Raw genomic sequence first — 13,952 nt, forward strand, 5'->3', positions numbered from 1 at the left:
AACAACTCATCTACAGTCCTCCGCTCTACCAGCTGAGCTATTGAAGGACGGAAAAAGCGTAAGGCACGAAAAGTTTCCAAGAAAATCAGACATCCGTACCTCTCGAGGTTATTGAGAAAAATAGGCTCCATTTTTGTGGTGAATGCGTCAACGGCCATGCAAAGGAAGCAATAACCTGTTTTTTAAGACCTCGTGGCGCAACGGTAGCGCGTCTGACTCCAGATCAGAAGGTTGCGTGTTCAAATCACGTCGGGGTCAAGCCGTCTCTTCTTTAAATTAAAAGTATGAAGTCCAACGTCAAGTGTTTTCATAATTATTGTAGCTTGTAAAAAAGAAGCCTCTAATATGACAAACGCTCTTTCCACTCTGTAAGGTGATATATTTGGATCTTGACCCATTGGCTTTTTTAACTGCCAATACGAGGTCTATAGGAAATGTGAAAATATTTGCTCTGAATTTAAAATCACTCTCCTTGGAGGCGCAATCGAACCAGCGATCTAAGGATACCCAACAACTCATCTACAGTCCTCCGCTCTACCAGCTGAGCTATCGAAGGATGTAACGCATAAGGCACCAGAAGGTGTCAAGAAATTCAGACATCCGTACCTCTCGAGGTTATTGGGAAAAATAGGCTCATTTTTGTGGTGAATGCGTCAACGACCATGCAAAGGAAGCAATAACCTGTTTTTTAAGACCTCGTGGCGCAATGGTAGCGCGTCTGACTCCAGATCAGAAGGTTGCGTGTTCAAATCACGTCGGGGTCAAGCCATCTCTTCTTTACATTAAAAGTATGAAGTCCAACGTCAAGCGTTTTCATCCAGCTTCGTTTTCATAATTATTGAAGCTGTAAAAAAGAAGCCTCTAATATGACAAACACTACTTCCACTCTGTAAAGTTATATATTTGGATCTTGACCCATTGGCTTTTTTGAACTGCCAATACGAAGTCTAAAGGAAATGTGAAAATATTTGATCTAAATTTAAAATCACACTCCTTCGAGCCGGAATTGAACCAGCGACCTAAGGATACCCAACAACTCATCTACAGTCCTTCGCTCTACCAGCTAAGCTATCGAAGGATGGAAAATTGTAAGGCACGAAAAGCTTCCAAGAAAATCAGACATCCGTACCTCTTGAGGTTATTGGGAAAAGTAGGCTCCTTATTGGGGTGAATGCATCAACGGCCATGCAAAGGAAGCAATAACCTGCTTTTTAAGTCCTTGTGACGCAACGGTAGCGCGTCTGACTCCAGATCAGAAGGTTGCGTGTTCAAATCACGTTGGGGTCAAGCCGTCTCTTCTTTACATTAAAAGTATGAAGTCCAACGTCAAGTGTTTTCATCCAGCTTTGTTTTCATAATTATTGAAGCTTGTAAAAAAGAAGCCTCTATTATGACAAACACTCCTTCCACTCTGTAAAGTGATATATTTGGATCTTGACCCATTGGCTTTTTTTAACTGCCAATACGAAGTCTAAAGGAAATGTGAAAATATTTGATCTGAATTCAAAATCACACTCCTTCAAGCCGGAATTGAACCAGCGACCTAAGGATACCCAACAACTCATCTACAGTCCTCCGCTCTACCAGCTGAGCTATCGAAGGATGGAAAAAGCGTAAGGCACAAAAAGTTTCCAAGAAAATCAGACATCCGTACCTCTTGAGGTTATTGGGAAAAGTTGGCTCCTTATTGGGGTGAATGCATCAACGGCCATGCAAAGGAAGCAATAATATGTTTTTTAAGACCTCGTGGCGCAACGGTAGCGCGTCTGACTCCAGATCAGAAGGTTGCGTGTTCAAATGACGTCGGGGTCAAGCCGTCTCTTCTTTACATTAAACGTATGAAGTCCAACGTCAAGTGTTTTCATAATTATTGAAGCGTGTGGAAAAGAAGCCTCTAATATGACAAACGCTCCTTCCACTCTGTAAAGTGATATATTTGGATCTTGACCCATTGGCTTTTTTAACTGCCAATACGAGGTCTAAAGGAAATGTGAAAATATTTGCTCTGAATTTAAAATCACACTCCTTGGAGCCGCAATCGAACCAGCGACCTAAGGATACCCAACAACTCATCTTCAGTCCTTCACTCTACCAGCTGAGCTATAGAAGGATGGAAAAATCGTAAGGCACGAAAAGTTTCCAAGAAAATCAGACATCCGTACCTCTTGAGGTTATTGGGAAAAGTAGGCTCCTTATTGGGGTGAATGCATCAACGGCCATGCAAAGGAAGCAATAACCTGCTTTTTAAGACCTTGTGACGCAACGGTAGCGCGTCTGACTCCAGATCAGAAGGTTGCGTGTTCAAATCACGTTGGGGTCAAGCCATCTCTTCTTTACATTAAAAGAATGAAGTCCAACGTCAAGTGTTTTCATCCAGCTTTGTTTTCATAATTATTGAAGCTTGTAAAAAAGAAGCCTCTAATATGACAAACACTCCTTCCACTCTGTAAAATGATATATTTGGATCTTGACCCATTGGCTTTTTTTAACTGCCAATATGAAGTCTAAAGGAAATGTGAAAATATTTGATCTGAATTTAAAATCAGACTCATTCGAGCCGGAATTGAACCAGCCACGTAAGGATACCCAACAACTCATCTACAGTCCTCCGCTCTACCAGCTGAGCTATCGAAGGATGTAACGCATAAGGCACCAGAAGGTGTCAAGAAATTCAGACATACGTACCTCTCGAGGTTATTGGGAAAAGTAGGCTCCTTATTGGGGTGAATGCATCAACGGCCATGCAAAGGAAGCAATAACCTGCTTTTTAAGACCTTGTGACGCAACGGTAGCGCGTCTGACTCCAGATCAGAAGGTTGCGTGTTCAAATCACGTTGGGGTCAAGCCATCTCTTCTTTACATTAAAAGTATGAAGTCCAATGTCAAGTGTTTTCATCCAGCTTTGTTTTCATAATTATTGAAGCTTGTAAAAAAGAAGCCTCTAATATGACAAACACTCCTTCCACTCTGTAAAGTGATATATTTGAATCTTGACCCATTGGCTTTTTTTAACTGCCAATACGAAGTCTAAAGGAAATGTGAAAATATTTGATCTGAATTTAAAATCACACTCCTTCGAGCCGGAATTGAACCAGCGACCTAAGGATACCCAACAACTCATCTACAGTCCTCCGCTCTACCAGCTGAGCTATCGAAGGATGGAAAAAGCGTAAGGCACGAAAAGTTTCCAAGAAAATCAGACATCCGTACCTCTTGAGGTTATTGGGAAAAGTAGGCTCCTTATTGGGGTGAATGCATCAACGGCCATGCAAAGGAAGCAATAACCTGCTTTTTAAGACCTTGTGACGCAACGGTAGCGCGTCTGACTCCAGATCAGAAGGTTGCGTGTTCAAATCACGTTGGGGTCAAGCCATCTCTTCTTTACATTAAAAGTATGAAGTCCAACGTCAAGTGTTTTCATCCAGCTTTGTTTTCATAATTATTGAAGCTTGTAAAAAAGAAGCCTCTAATATGACAAACACTCCTTCCACTCTGTAAAGTGATATATTTGGATCTTGATCCATTGGCTTTTTTTAACTGCCAATACGAAGTCTAAAGGAAATGTGAAAATATTTGATCTGAATTTAAAATCACACTCCTTCGAGCCGGAATTGAACCAGCGAACTAAGGATACCCAACAACTCATCTACAGTCCTCCGCTCTACCAGCTGAGCTATCGAAGGATGGAAAAAGCGTAAGGCACGAAAAGTTTCCAAGAAAATCAGACATCCGTACCTCTCGAGGTTATTGAGAAAAATAGGCTCCATTTTTGTGGTGAATGCGTCAACAGCCATGCAAAGGAAGCAATAACCTGTTTTTTAAGACCTCGTGGCGCAACGGTAGCGCGGCTGACCCCAGATCAGAAGGTTGCGTGTTCAAATCACGTCGGGGTCAAGCCGTCTCTTCTTTACATTAAAAGTATGAAGTCCAACGTCAAGTGTTTTCATCCAGCTTTGTTTTCATAATTATTGAAGCTTGTAAAAAAGAAGCCTCTAATATGACAAACACTCCTTCCACTCTGTAAAGTGATATACTTGGATCTTGACCCATTGGCTTTTTTTAACTGCCAATACGAAGTCTAAAGGAAATGTGAAAATATTTGATCTGAATTTAAAAACACACTCCTTCGAGCCGGAATTGAACCAGCGACCTAAGGATACTCAACAACTCATCTACAGTCCTTCGCTCTACCAGCTGAGCTATCGAAGGATGGAAAAATTGTAAGGCACGAAAAGTTTCCAAGAAAATCAGACATCCGTACCTCTTGAGGTTATTGGGAAGAGTAGGCTCCTTATTGGGGTGAATGCATCAACGGCCATGCAAAGGAAGCAATAACCTGTTTTTTAAGACCTCGTGGCGCAACGGTAGCGCGTCTGACTCCAGATCAGAAGGTTGCGTGTTCAAATCACGTCGGGTTCAAGCCGTCTCTTCTTTACATTAAACGTATGAAGTCCAACGTCAAGTGTTTTCATCCAGCTTTGTTTTCATAATTATTGAAGCTTGTAAAAAAGAAGCCTCTAATATGACAAACACTCCTTCCACTCTGTAAAGTGATATATTTGGATCTTGACCCATTGGCTTTTTTTAACTGCCAATATGAAGTCTAAAGGAAATGTGAAAATATTTGATCTGAATTTAAAATCACACTCCTTCGAGCCAGAATTGAACCAGCGACCTAAGGATACCCAACAACTCATCTACAGTCCTCCGCTCTACCAGCTGAGCTATCGAAGGATGTAACGCATAAGGCACCAGAAGGTGTCAAGAAATTCAGACATCCGTACCTCTCGAGGTTATTGGGAAAAATAGGCTCCTTTTTCTGGTGAATTCGTCAACGGCAATGCAAAGGAAGCAATAACCTGTTTTTTAAGACCTCGTGGCGCAACGGTAGCGCGTCTGACTCCAGAATAGAAGGTTGCGTGTTCAAATCACGTCGGGGACAAGCCATCTCTCCTTTACATTAAAAGTATGAAGTCCAGAGTCAAGCATTTTCATCATAAGGCACTAGAAGGTGTCAAGAAATTCAGACATCCGTACCTCTCGAGGTTATTGGGAAAAATAGGCTCCTTTTTGTGGTGAATGCGTCAACGGCCATGCAAAGGAAGCTATAACCTGTTTTTTAAGACCTCATGGCGCAATGGTAGCGCGTCTGACTCCAGATCAGAAGGTTGCGTGTTCAAATCACGTCGGGGTCAAGCCGTCTCTTCTTTACATTAAACGTATGAAGTCCAACGTCAAGTGTTTTCATAATTATTGAAGCGTGTAAAAAAGAAGCCTCTAATATGACAAACGCTCCTTCCACTCTGTAAGGTGATATATTTGGATCTTGACCCATTGGCTTTTTTAACTGCCAATACGAGGTCTAAAGGAAATGTGAAAATATTTGCTCTGAATTTAAAATCACACTCCTTGGAGCCGCAATCAAACCAGCGACCTAAGGATACCCAACAACTCATCTTCAGTCCTTCGCTCTACCAGCTGAGCTATCGAAGGATGTATCGCATAAGGCCAATGAAAAAGGAGCCTATTTTTACCAATAACCTCGAGAGGTACGGATGTCTGAATTTCTTGACACCTTCTGGTGCCTTATGCGTTACATCCTTCGATAGCTCAGCTGGTAGAGCGGAGGACTGTAGATGAGTTGTTGGGTATCCTTAGGTCGCTGGTTCAATTCCGGCTCGAAGGAGTGTGATTTTAAATTCAGATCAAATATTTTCACATTTCCTTTAGACTTCATATTGGCAGTTAAAAAAAGCCAATGGGTAAAGATCCAAATATATCACTTTACAGAGTGGAAGGAGTGTTTGTCATATTAGAGGCTTCTTTTTTACAAGCTTCAAAATGTGAAAATATTTGATCTGAATTTAAAATCACACTCCTTCGAGCCGCAATCGAACCAGCGACCTAAGGATACCCAACAACTCATCTACAATCCTTCGCTCTACCAGCTGAGCTATCGAAGGATGGAAAAATCGTAAGGCACGAAAAGTTTCCAAGAAAATCAGACAACCGTTCCTCTTGAGGTTATTGGGAAAAGTAGGCTCCTTATTGGGGTGAATGCATCAACGGCCATGCAAAGGAAGCAATAACCTGCTTTTTAAGTCCTTGTGACGCAACGGTACCGCATCTGACTCCAGATCAGAAGGTTGCGTGTTCAAATCACGTTGGGGTCAAGCCATCTCTTCTTTATATTAAAAGTATGAAGTCCAACGTCAAGTGTTTTCATCCAGCTTTGTTTTCATAATTATTGAAGCTTGTAAAAAAGAAGCCTCTAATATGACAAACACTCCTTCCACCTCTGTAAAGTGATATATTTGGATCTTGACCCATTGGCTTTTTTTAACTGCCAATACGAAATCTAAAGGAAATGTGAAAATATTTGATCTGAATTTAAAATCACACTCCTTCGAGCCGGAATTGAACCAGCGACCTAAGGATACCCAACAACTCATCTACAGTCCTTCGCTCTACCAGCTGAGCTATCGAAGGATGGAAAAATTGTAAGGCACGAAAAGTTTCCAAGAAAATCAGACATCCGTACCTCTTGAGGTTATTGGGAAAAGTAGGCTCCTTATTGGGGTGAATGCATCAACGGCCATGCAAAGGAAGCAATAACCTGCTTTTTAAGTCCTTGTGACGCAACGGTAGCGCGTCTGACTCCAGATCAGAAGGTTGCGTGTTCAAATCACGTTGGGGTCAAGCCATCTCTTCTTTACATTAAAAGTATGAAGTCCAACGTCAAGTGTTTTCATCCAGCTTTGTTTTCATAATTATTGAAGCTTGTAAAAAAGAAGCCTCTAATATGACAAACACTCCTTCCACTCTGTAAAGTGATATATTTGGATCTTTACCCATTGACTTTTTTTAACTGCCAATATGAAGTCTAAAGGAAATGTGAAAATATTTGATCTGAATTTAAAATCACACTCCTTTGAGCCAGAATTGAACCAGCGACCTAAGGATACCCAACAACTCATCTACAGTCCTCCGCTCTACCAGCTGAGCTATCGAAGGATGGAAAAAGCATAAGGCACGAAAAGTTTCCAAGAAAATCAGACATCCGTACCTCTCGAGCTTATTGGGAAAAATAGGCTCCTTTTTGTGGTGAATGCATCAACAGCCATGCAAAGGAAGCAATAACCTGTTTTTTAAGACCTCGTGGCGCAACGGTAGTGCGTCTGATTCCAGATGAGAAGGCTGCATGTTCAAATCACGTCGGGGTCAAGCCATCTCTTCTTTACATTAAAAGTATGAAGTCCAACGTCAAGTGTTTACATCCAGCTTTATTTTCATAATTATTGAAGCGTGTAAAAAAGAAGCCTCTAATATTACAAACGCTCCTTCCACTCTGTAAAGTGATATATTTGGATCTTGACCCATTGGCTTTTTTAACTGCCAATACGAATTCTAAAGGAAATGTGAAAATATTTGCTCTGAATTTAAAATCACACTTCTTCGAACAGGAATCGAACCAGCAACCTAAGGATACCCAACAACTCATCTACAGTCCTTCACTCTACCAACTGAGCTATCGAACGATGCGAAAGTAGTAAGGCACGAAAAGTTGCCAAGAAACTCAGACATCCGTACCTCTTGAGGTTATTGGGAAAAGTAGGCTCCTTATTGGGGCGAATCATCCAGGGCCATGTGAAGGAAGCAACAAGCTATTTTTTAAGACCTCGTGGTGCAACGGTAGTGCGTCTGACTCCAGATCAGAAGGTTCAAATAACGCCGGGGTCAAGCCATCTTTTCTTTACATTAAAAGTATGAATTCCAACCTCAAGTGTTTTCATCCAGCTTTGTTTTCATAATTATTGGAGCGTGTAAAAAAGAAGCCTCTAATATCACAAACGCTCCTTCCACTCTGTAAAGTGATATATTTGGATCTTGACCCATTGGCTTTTTTTAACTGCCAATACGAAGTCTAAACGAAATGTGAAAATATTTGCTCTGACTTTAAAATCACACTCCTTCGAGCCGGAATTGAACCAGCGACCTAAGGATATCCAACAACTCATCTACAGTCCTCCGCTCTACCAGCTGAGCTATCGAAGGATGTAAAGGTATGAGGCACCAGAAGATCTCAAGATATTCAGACATCGGTACCTCTTGAGGTTATTGGGAAAAATAGGCTCCTTTTTGTGGTGAATGCATCAACGGCCATGTAAAGGAAGCAGTAACCTGTTTTTTAAGACCTCGTGGCGCAACGGTAGCGCGTCTGACTCCAGATCAGGAGGTTGCGTGTTCAAATCACGTCGGGGTCAAGCCATCTCTTCTTTACATTAAAAGTATGAAGTCCAACGTCAAGTGTTTTCATCCAGCTTTGTTTTCATAATTATCGAAGCATGTAAAAAAGAAGCCTCTAATATTACAAACGCTCCTTCCACTCTGTAAAGTGATATATTTGGATCTTGACCCATTGGCTTTTTTAACTGCCAATACGAAGTCTAAAGGACATGTGAAAATATTTGCTCTGAATTTAAAATCACACTACTTCGAACCGGAATCGAACCAGCGACACCCAACAACTAATCTACAGTCTTTCGCTCTACCAGCTGAGCTATCGAAGCATGGGAAGATCGTAAGGCACGAAAAGTTGCCAAGAAACTCAGACATCCGTACCTCATGAGGTTATTGGGAAAAGTAGGCTCCTTGTCGGGGCGAATCATCAAGGGCCATGTGAAGGAAGCAACAAGCTATTTTTTAATACCTCGTGGCCCAACGGTAGTGCGTCTGACTCCAGATCAGAATGTTGCGTGTTCAAATCACTTCGGGGTCAAGCCATCTCTTCTTTACATTAAAAGTATGAAGTCCAACGTCAAGTGTTTACATCCAGCTTTATTTTCATAATTATTGAAGCGTGTAAAAAAGAAGCCTCTAATATTACAAACGCTCCTTCCACTCTGTAAAGTGATATATTTGGATCTTGACCCATTGGCTTTTTTAACTGCCAATACGAAGTCTAAAGGAAATGTGAAAATATTTGCTCTGAATTTAAAATCACACTCCTTCGAACATGAATCAAACCAGCAACCTAAGGATACCCAACAACTCATCTACAGTCCTTCGCTCTACCAACTGAGCTATCGAAGGATGCGAAAGTCTTAAGGCACGAAAAGTTGCCAAGAAACTCAGACATCCGTACCTCTTGAGGTTATTGGGAAAAGTAGGCTCCTTATTGGGGCGAATCATCAAGGGCCATGTGAAGGAAGCAACAAGCTATTTTTTAAGACCTCGTGGCGCAACGGTAGTGCGTCTGACTCCAGATCAGAAGGTTCAAATCACGCCGGGGTCAAGCCATCTCTTCTTTACATTAAAAGTATGAAGTCCAACATCAAGTGTTTTCATCCAGCTTTGTTTTCATAATTATTGAAGCGTGTAAAAAAGAAGCCTCTAATATGACAAACGCTCCTTACACTCTGTAAGGTGATATATTTGGATCTTGACCCATTGGCTTTTTTAACTGCCAATACGAAGTCTAAACGAAATTTGAAAACATTCGTTCTGAATTTAAAATTACACTCCTTCGAGCCGGAATTGAACCAGCGACCTAAGGATACCCAACAACTCATCTACAGTCCTCCGCTCTACCAGCTGAGCTATCGAAGGATCGAATAATCGTAAGGCATGAAAAGTTTCCAAGAAATTCAGACATCCGTAGGTAATTGGGAAAAATAGGCTCCTTATTGGGGTGAATGCATCAAGGGCCATGCACAGGAAGCAACATCCTCTTTTATAAGACCTGGTTTGTCAACGGTAGCACGTCTGACTCCAGATCAAAAGGTTGCATGTTCAAATCATGTAGGGGTCAAGCCATCTCTTCTTTACATTAAAAGTACGAAGTCCAACGTCAAGTGTTTTCATCCAGCTTTGTTTTCATAATTATTGAAGCATGTAAAAAAGAAGCCTCTAATATGACAAATGCTGCTTTTGTGAAATTCATGGTTAGAGGCTTCTTGTTTAAACAACATGCTTGACTTCGTACTTTTGATGTCAAGAAAAGACGGCTTTCAAGAGGGTCTGGCTGCAGACTTGAACTTGCACTCTCAGACTTGCACTCTCAGACACTTGCACTTCCGTTAGTGACGTCACTTGCAGTCTTTTTTTTACGTTTTGTTTGAATTTCCCAACATTTTATAACAGTAGCCAGGTGGCGAAGACAAGAAAAAAATAAACTAAATTACAATGTCACTTGCAATCGCTACTTTCACTCCCTGCTACCTGCGACACTTGCAATCGACACAAATCCTGCTTGTTGCCAATGGAGACAAGAAGCTGTGGTGGTGAATAAACGCAACGCGCAAAGTTTCGCGTTAAGCATTTTTCCATATAGAATAAACTGTCTACAACTTGTTTATATCACTGTCTTTGTCCATTAAGCTACATTATGTGTTTTATTTATTATGATTTTCTATAGGAGGAAAACGTTTAATGTACAATTTAACACACTGCGTTCTGTACTCGTCTGCTTGCCTGTACGGAGCTGATCCTTCTAAAATCACTTAATGCATTTCATAATGCACGTTCATATTTGCTGGTCTGTATATACTTTGAGTCAACAACAAGACATATAGGCTATGCCTACTGAATTGTCTTTATCATCTTAGTCTGTTATTAGGCCACATTAAGTGTTCGCATTGTGTTCATAGCCATCTGCTTGCCTTATTGTACATTAAATAATAACTATATATCGAATTTGGTCTTTTAATTGAACTTAACGTATCCTAATACATTATGCCACATTAAGTGTTTGTTTTTTTCTACAGGAGGAAAACGCTTAACGAAAAACTTTGTGTATAAAAGTAGGCCTACTAATTTAGTTTTAATCATTTAATCACCACCACAGCGTCTTGTCTCCATTGGCAACAAGCATGATTTGTGTTGATTGCAAGGTAGCGGAGAGTGCAAGTAGCGATTGCAAGTGACATTGTAATTTAGATTCTTTTTTCTTGTCTTCACCACCTGGCTACTGTTGTAAAATGTTGAAAGATTCAAACAAAAAGTTATCAATAAATAGAAAAAATAATAATAATAATAAAGACTGCAAGTGACGTCGCTAGCGGAAGCACAAGTGTCTGGGAGTGCAAGTCTGAGAATGCAAGTCTGAGAATGCAAGTCTGAGAGTGCAAGTGCAAGTCTGCAGCCAGACCCTTCTCACGGCTTTACCCCAACATGTTTTGAATACACAACCTTCTGATCTAGAGTTAGACACACACCTCAATGATTGGCAGCGGAATCAGCGGGCTGGGGGGAGGGGTGCTTGGAGACATCCGTTGACAGGTGGGACAGGCCTGACAGAAGCGTTTGACTTCGGCATACAGGCCTGGCCAGTGGAAGCGGTCGCGTATGCGCTGGAAGGTGTTCTGGGCCCCCAGGTTGCAAGCCATGGGATGGGCATGTGCCAGCTCGATCACCGCTTCTGTCTTGGTCCGCAGGACTGCCAGCAAGGTTTTTTCCTCACCCCTTTGCTGCGCAACACAGCAAAGCAGGCCGTTTTTCACCTCGAAGTGAGACGTTGCATGTTGTGCTCCTTCCCATCGGCGATCCTCACTTGGGCCCAGCAGTGTTTGAGGCGGTCATCCTCGTGCAGCTCCCTGTCGAAGGCCCCAGCCCCAGTCACCTGCTGGAAGAGGTCATAGTAGAGGTTAGGGTTATGATTGGATGACTCACCCTCTCTGGGGCTGGCCGAGGCCAGAAGCACGGGGCGCCGTCGGGGCTTCTTGGTCATCCGACACTTGTTGAGGCAAACAGGTGGTCAAATCCCTGCCGAGGAGGACCGGAACTGGCAGATCCTTGACGATCCTGACTTCTACCAGCCAGGCGCCAGGGGGCGCGGTGATAGTGACGTGCCGCGCAGGTACTTACCTGGTATCGCCTTGGATGCTGGTGATGGGCAGTCTGGCTTTGGGTTTGGGTTGTGGAGGAAGGACAGACGGTAGGACGAGGGTGATCGCGCTGCCAGAATCGAGGAGGGCGAGGACCGGTTGGCCATTTATCTTCACTTCCTCCTGTGGGGCCTGTTTCGGAGTTTCCTCGTGTATGGCACAGCCTGCCAGCCAAGCCAGTCCAGGGGAGTGGGGAGCTTCGGTGGGCATGGGCTCATGCTGTGGCCCGAGAACTGCCAGCCTCCTTACTGGTCACTGGGTGCCTTCCAGCGTGCATAGCTCCTGGACCACCCTTCGTGGAAAGGGCAGCGCTCACTCCCCAGCCTCCCGGTGTTGGGTGGCCTCCGCCAGCTCGATGGCCTCCACCAGCTCATTGACATTGGTGGGGTTCCACATGCCGGCTGCCTGCCAGAGAGGGTGTGGAAGGGACTGTAGAAGGCGGTCCACTACTACGTGGTCCGCTACCTGGTGTAAGGTGGGGCAAGTAGCCAGTGTCGGGTGAGGCGTGAGAGGTCAGTGATTTGCGCACGGGCCGGCCGCTGTGGGTTGTAGGACCAGTCGTGGAAGAGTTGGCCGGCGCAGTCCAACCCGCCCCAAGATTTCCTTCTTCAACTCTTCATATGAACCGCTCCGCTCGGGGGTAAGCATAAAGTATGCCCATTACGCTTCTCTCGTCAGCAACGGCACCACGATGCGCGCCCACTCATCCATGGGTCACGCTTCCCGTGCAGCGATCATCTCGAACATTTGGAGGAATGTCTCGACGTCATCATGCACCGTCATCTTGGGGATGAGCTGTGTAGCCTGGGCTTTGGGGTCAGGTAGTTCGTGGGGCAGCGGCCATGCGGAGGGTAGTGAGCTCACGTTCCATTTCACCTTGTCGGGAGGCCATGTGCTCCATGATCTGTTGCTGGCGGATGCTCACCTCGGTGAGGTGCTTGAGCAGATCTTTTATCTTCGGGGGAGGGGCGCCACTTGGGGAAACAGGAAGGGGACGTGAGCCAAACAACCACAAAAAATAAAAACACCTCGGTGAGGTGCTTGAGCAGATCTTTTATCTTCGGGGGAGGGGCGCCACTTGGGGAAACAGGAAGGGGACGTGAGCCAAACAACCACAAAAAATAAAATCGTCCGTAGCAAGCCAAGTGAGGTGACAGTGAATGTGGTGGGATCCTGATCTGTAACTTCTTAACTGCAATGCCGCATTCTCCCCCAGTGTGATGGAGTGAAGAAGTACACACGCTGCTACCATGTTCCGTACACTTTTCACTATTCACGGCATGTAAGCAACCACTCCTCTGTTGTTGGAAGACAGACGAGCATGTTTATGTGCTCATTCTCAGGGGGAATACCTATCATACAGTCCACAGTTTGATTGATATCTTTAGGACTTATAGTTTTGAGAAAAGTGGAGAAAAAAGCACCTCCGCAAGCGTATGGAAGATGATAGGGTTTAAACGGTGTTCCGTACAGGCTTATAATGGTGTTTCTGTACAGCACTCATAACTTGATTTTATCGTTGAAAATTGACATTTAACTGATCAAATCTGAACTGTTTATTTATTTTAACAGCAAGAAAACATAATTTTAATTAATATGAAAGATGAGTACCTTTTTATTTGATGAAAATACAAGTTAATTGCTGCTTTAATAAAGGGCACATACGAGTTAGCCATGATTGTGTCGTGATATTAATTATGGCATGTGAGTTAAGCATGAATCATGTGAAAGGTTAGTGAACATAATTTGCATATCTTTCTGAAGACAAGAAGGGCAAATAATTTGCACTGATTAAAAAAAAAAAGATCAACGAATGTGAAATCTTCATAAAATAAGATATCTCTGCTGCCTGTCTCAGGTGAGGGTGACGCTAAGTGGTCATCACCACTGATCTATATATTTAACTGGATCGCTCATGCGTTCTAAACTGCCAACAGGCAGTGAAGCCACCGGAAGTGTTTGATCCACCAATTTTCTAATCCCTACCAGCAGAGAGCACCAATGAGTTACTAGTGATGGGATTTATGGCTCTTTGAAGGGATCCGGATCTTCGCGATCCGTTCCTTT

The 13,952-nt window shown here is 43.2% G+C and overlaps 18 non-coding genes across 18 annotated transcripts; 11 read left to right on the forward strand and 7 right to left on the reverse strand.

Moving 5' to 3' along the window:
• Positions 1–186: 186 nt before the first annotated feature.
• Positions 187–258, forward strand: trnaw-cca (transfer RNA tryptophan (anticodon CCA)). Its single transcript has one exon. It is a non-coding gene; the product is annotated as a tRNA-Trp (tRNA).
• Positions 259–692: 434 nt separating this feature from the next.
• Positions 693–764, forward strand: trnaw-cca (transfer RNA tryptophan (anticodon CCA)). The gene has a single exon. It is a non-coding gene; the product is annotated as a tRNA-Trp (tRNA).
• Positions 765–991: 227 nt separating this feature from the next.
• On the reverse strand, positions 992–1,078 carry trnay-gua (transfer RNA tyrosine (anticodon GUA)). Its single transcript is given in 2 exon segments — positions 992–1,027; positions 1,042–1,078. It is a non-coding gene; the product is annotated as a tRNA-Tyr (tRNA).
• A 437-nt stretch (positions 1,079–1,515) lies between these two features.
• Positions 1,516–1,602, reverse strand: trnay-gua (transfer RNA tyrosine (anticodon GUA)). The gene is given in 2 exon segments: positions 1,516–1,551; positions 1,566–1,602. It is a non-coding gene; the product is annotated as a tRNA-Tyr (tRNA).
• Positions 1,603–1,740: 138 nt separating this feature from the next.
• Positions 1,741–1,812, forward strand: trnaw-cca (transfer RNA tryptophan (anticodon CCA)). The gene has a single exon. It is a non-coding gene; the product is annotated as a tRNA-Trp (tRNA).
• Positions 1,813–2,248: 436 nt separating this feature from the next.
• Positions 2,249–2,320, forward strand: trnaw-cca (transfer RNA tryptophan (anticodon CCA)). Its single transcript has one exon. It is a non-coding gene; the product is annotated as a tRNA-Trp (tRNA).
• A 451-nt stretch (positions 2,321–2,771) lies between these two features.
• On the forward strand, positions 2,772–2,843 carry trnaw-cca (transfer RNA tryptophan (anticodon CCA)). The gene has a single exon. It is a non-coding gene; the product is annotated as a tRNA-Trp (tRNA).
• A 228-nt stretch (positions 2,844–3,071) lies between these two features.
• Positions 3,072–3,158, reverse strand: trnay-gua (transfer RNA tyrosine (anticodon GUA)). The gene is given in 2 exon segments: positions 3,072–3,107; positions 3,122–3,158. It is a non-coding gene; the product is annotated as a tRNA-Tyr (tRNA).
• A 138-nt stretch (positions 3,159–3,296) lies between these two features.
• Positions 3,297–3,368, forward strand: trnaw-cca (transfer RNA tryptophan (anticodon CCA)). Its single transcript has one exon. It is a non-coding gene; the product is annotated as a tRNA-Trp (tRNA).
• A 454-nt stretch (positions 3,369–3,822) lies between these two features.
• Positions 3,823–3,894, forward strand: trnaw-cca (transfer RNA tryptophan (anticodon CCA)). The gene has a single exon. It is a non-coding gene; the product is annotated as a tRNA-Trp (tRNA).
• A 228-nt stretch (positions 3,895–4,122) lies between these two features.
• trnay-gua (transfer RNA tyrosine (anticodon GUA)) lies at positions 4,123–4,209 on the reverse strand. The gene is given in 2 exon segments: positions 4,123–4,158; positions 4,173–4,209. It is a non-coding gene; the product is annotated as a tRNA-Tyr (tRNA).
• A 138-nt stretch (positions 4,210–4,347) lies between these two features.
• Positions 4,348–4,419, forward strand: trnaw-cca (transfer RNA tryptophan (anticodon CCA)). The gene has a single exon. It is a non-coding gene; the product is annotated as a tRNA-Trp (tRNA).
• A 704-nt stretch (positions 4,420–5,123) lies between these two features.
• On the forward strand, positions 5,124–5,195 carry trnaw-cca (transfer RNA tryptophan (anticodon CCA)). The gene has a single exon. It is a non-coding gene; the product is annotated as a tRNA-Trp (tRNA).
• Positions 5,196–5,599: 404 nt separating this feature from the next.
• Positions 5,600–5,686, forward strand: trnay-gua (transfer RNA tyrosine (anticodon GUA)). Its single transcript is given in 2 exon segments — positions 5,600–5,636; positions 5,651–5,686. It is a non-coding gene; the product is annotated as a tRNA-Tyr (tRNA).
• Positions 5,687–6,402: 716 nt separating this feature from the next.
• On the reverse strand, positions 6,403–6,489 carry trnay-gua (transfer RNA tyrosine (anticodon GUA)). Its single transcript is given in 2 exon segments — positions 6,403–6,438; positions 6,453–6,489. It is a non-coding gene; the product is annotated as a tRNA-Tyr (tRNA).
• A 1,479-nt stretch (positions 6,490–7,968) lies between these two features.
• trnay-gua (transfer RNA tyrosine (anticodon GUA)) lies at positions 7,969–8,055 on the reverse strand. The gene is given in 2 exon segments: positions 7,969–8,004; positions 8,019–8,055. It is a non-coding gene; the product is annotated as a tRNA-Tyr (tRNA).
• A 137-nt stretch (positions 8,056–8,192) lies between these two features.
• trnaw-cca (transfer RNA tryptophan (anticodon CCA)) lies at positions 8,193–8,264 on the forward strand. Its single transcript has one exon. It is a non-coding gene; the product is annotated as a tRNA-Trp (tRNA).
• Positions 8,265–9,522: 1,258 nt separating this feature from the next.
• On the reverse strand, positions 9,523–9,609 carry trnay-gua (transfer RNA tyrosine (anticodon GUA)). The gene is given in 2 exon segments: positions 9,523–9,558; positions 9,573–9,609. It is a non-coding gene; the product is annotated as a tRNA-Tyr (tRNA).
• Positions 9,610–13,952: the final 4,343 nt, after the last annotated feature.

Source organism: Carassius gibelio, chromosome B18, assembly GCF_023724105.1.
Source record: "Carassius gibelio isolate Cgi1373 ecotype wild population from Czech Republic chromosome B18, carGib1.2-hapl.c, whole genome shotgun sequence".
Taxonomy (NCBI): Eukaryota; Metazoa; Chordata; class Actinopteri; order Cypriniformes; family Cyprinidae; genus Carassius; species Carassius gibelio.